Source organism: Sinocyclocheilus anshuiensis, unplaced genomic scaffold (genome assembly GCF_001515605.1).
Source record: "Sinocyclocheilus anshuiensis isolate Anshui unplaced genomic scaffold, SAMN03320099.WGS_v1.1 scaffold3639, whole genome shotgun sequence".
Lineage (NCBI taxonomy): Eukaryota > Metazoa > Chordata > Actinopteri > Cypriniformes > Cyprinidae > Sinocyclocheilus > Sinocyclocheilus anshuiensis.
The window spans coordinates 19,709-23,246 of record NW_015542677.1 but is presented as its reverse complement, the minus strand read 5'-3'; the positions used below and the strand labels follow the sequence as shown (position 1 = coordinate 23,246).

Below are 3,538 nucleotides of genomic sequence, written 5' to 3'. Positions count from 1 at the left end.
TATATATATATATATATATATATATATATATAGGAAAAGCATTTAGCTAAATATATGCGCTATATTGCATATTTATATCTTTACTTAACCTGTTGTCTACATGATAAGAAAGAATGCAAGGAGCATGCAATGTTACTAATGAAGAAAAACAGACTGGATGTGTGCAAGACAATTTGACAACATTTATAAGATGCATTGAGGAGGAGCCCAAACTATACTCAATGACCAAGTGATGCAGACATAATTATGGCCCATGATATTGGCAATCATGTAATGTGTGTAATAAACAATTCTTTGTGACTGTATATAGTTCTCAAGTTGGAAAAGACGATTAGTTCCCACTTTAAGTGAACCTTACTTCCCAGGACATCAACAAGAGGGATTTAAATGCTGATGCTGAAAAAAGAGGGGAGACATAAACACAAAACAGTACGACTAACAGTGCCTAATTATGTTTCTTATAGGAGGCTCCTTAAGTATTTTTTTTTGTCTGGAGCCCTGCAATATGTTAACAATAGGCATGCTAATAAGCAACTAATTAATAGTGAGAATTGGTCCCTATACTAAAGTGTTACCACTTGTTTTTGTGTGTTGCTATATCCATACCAATAATATAAAAAAGAACGTTTATATATCAGCCAGAAAAAAAACTAAATGTACTAATTAGAAAATTACTCTGTGCATATTTAATCCTCTGTAGTACAGTATTACTGTTTCCAACAGCCACTGACTGTAGCACACAGACTACAGTAGTAGAACTCAACAGTGCTAGCATTTCACTCGCATTTGCTGCTAAGAATAGATGTGTGTGTCTGTAAAATATTTTTAGGAGCATGTGTGAAAAAAAAAAAAGTCCCTGCAGGGTTTTAAAAAGTCTTAAATTATATAACAAACATCTTAATTATAATTCGAAGAGGTCTTTAATGTGATTATTAAAAATCAAAAGGCTATAATTGCATAATATAAACATAAGCACTGCACGTTTTAGAGTGAAAATGCGGCACTGTTGCACGTTCTACAGGCTCGCTTTTATGGTGACCACTTGGATACTGCTCTATTGGTCACTAGATTTTGCAGGACAATGCGAAACGTGTGACAGAGATAAATTTACTACTATTAGACTATGTAAATATTGATAATGATTGGATGATAACATTCTTTTAATCATTAATAAGTTTTGTTAATGGTAACCAACTCAGTGACTGCCACTCAGTTTTCCCAAGTTCGAGTCATACGATTTAATTTACTCCACAGAACCTATTCAGTCTAAAATAAACTGAATAACAGGCTAGTAGGTACAAATTATTTTATACTAAACTTAATTTCCTTAATAGCAATTATGTTCATCTATTAGACAAATATGAACAATAATGCAAACATGAAATGCGTTTTACCAGATTCACTGCACCTTGAACTTGTACACAGCATTATTTAACAACATATTTATTAATATGTCCTTCAGATATCATGAACGATATTATAAAACTAAAGTCAATCAATCAATTGATCTGTCATATACATGGACTTGTTTTTGTTCAGTTGGCTTACACTTTACTCTGTCAGAAAACATCACTGATGTGAAAACTCGGAAACACAATTATAATTGGTATTATTCATGTTTTGCATGTATTATTGATGTTGAGATGATCTTGCACTGAATTGTTTATTAAAGGTGTGAAATAAACAAATACAGTTCCTCAGATATTGAAAATGATTGATGATGTTGTCAAATTACAAACTGAAGAAATTTGTATATTATTTATTTAATTCAGTATTTAAACATACTACAGCACAATCAAAAGTTGATTTGAGCCATAAATATTTTCAAAATTCAGCCTGATTATTGTTAGTAATTAAATTATGTCTACTGTATAAACGTCAAAGTCATGACAAGAAACAACAACAACAAAACACAGGACTAGGACTTATGGTTTAAACATTAGATTGTGCTTTATCAGTAAAGAAAAAGGGGTGGGGGGGGGAACAAAACCCCACAACAATGATGATCTATTATAAGCTCCGATTATAATCTGTAAAAATGTCAACGAGAGAGGATGCTGTCTGAAATATTTTAAGAGTTAAGATGTGTTTAACTGACACTTTAAACCAACGGTAAAATAAAGCATAGACCAGAGGATTCAGGCCTGAGTTAATATACAGAATCCATAATAGAAATCGTACTATTTTGAAAGAAATTACTGTATTCACTGTTAGAGACAAGACATAGTACGGAATATAGCAAAGCAGATAAACACTCACAATGATTCCTAATGTCAAAGCAGCTTTACTCTCAGATTTCTTCCTCGCTGAACCCTCCGTTACACATTTACCACTCTTCATCAGGGAGTTTATAACTTTCACTTGCTGATGTACAACATAAAATATCTTCAGATATAAAATTATAATCACGGTACAAGGAAAAAGGAAAGACACAAACAGATCAGTCATACTCCAGGCAGAGTTAGTCATAAAGGGACACTCTCCATAACACCCATATGTTCTGCTTGATGGATCAAAATATCTGTTATCTGTTATGAAGGAAATATTGTATGCTGAAGACCACATCCAGCAGATGCATATGATAATCAAAGTTTTATTTGTAGTTATTTTTTGTTGGTACAGTAAAGGGTGACACACAGCCACATAACGATCAACAGCAATTCAAATTAAATTATAAAGAGATGCTGAAATGAGCAGCCCTGTTATTGCCAAAAACAGTCCACAGAAAGTGTCCCCAAAGTACCAACACATCTCAATCAGCCTTGTGGCGTCTATCTGCATCACAAATCCAATAAGCATGTCAGCCACAGCCAGAGAGAGAATGAGCAGGTTGGTTGGAGTGTGAAGCTTCTTGAAGTGAGAGATGGAGATGATCACCAGCAGGTTCAGAAACACAGTACATGCTGACAGCAATGAAAAAAACATATACATGATATTGTATTCATGTCTGGAGTGTTTTCCCTTGATACATGATGAGTTGATGGCAGGAAAGCAGTATTGAGTCTCATGATCCTCTGTCTCATAGGCCATGTGTGAGTCTCCTCCTGTTAGGTGTTTGTTCTGCTCTCCGTACTGTGCTTTCATTTATTCAGTGTCCGGATCAGACTGACCAACCCATCTACCACCCACTCTGATGCTGCATAATGACATTTAATTATTTATTGTATGTATTAATTTATCCACACAGTAGACTGTTCCAACAGCCCATAGTAATGTCTTTGGTAACACTTTAGAATAGGGAACACTTATTCACTATTAACTACGACTTTTCCCTCAATAAACTTCTAATTTGCTGCTTATTAATAGTTAGCAAGGTAGTTGTTAAGTTTAGGTATTGGGTAGGATTAGGGATGTAGAATAAGGTCATGTAGAATAAGGCATTAATATGTGCTTAATTAGCACTAATAAATGGCTAATATTCTAGTAATATGCAAGCTAATAAGCTAGTTAAGAGACCCTAAAATAAAGTGTTACCATGTCTTTTTTGTTGTTTTTTTACAAATAAATTAATGAATATTAATTATTTACTATACATTAT

At 33.6% G+C, this 3,538-nt stretch overlaps 1 pseudogene; it reads right to left on the bottom strand.

Annotated features, from left to right (window-relative positions):
• Nucleotides 1–2,010: 2,010 nt before the first annotated feature.
• LOC107694556 (trace amine-associated receptor 13c-like) lies at nucleotides 2,011–3,084 on the bottom strand (annotated as a pseudogene).
• Nucleotides 3,085–3,538: the final 454 nt, after the last annotated feature.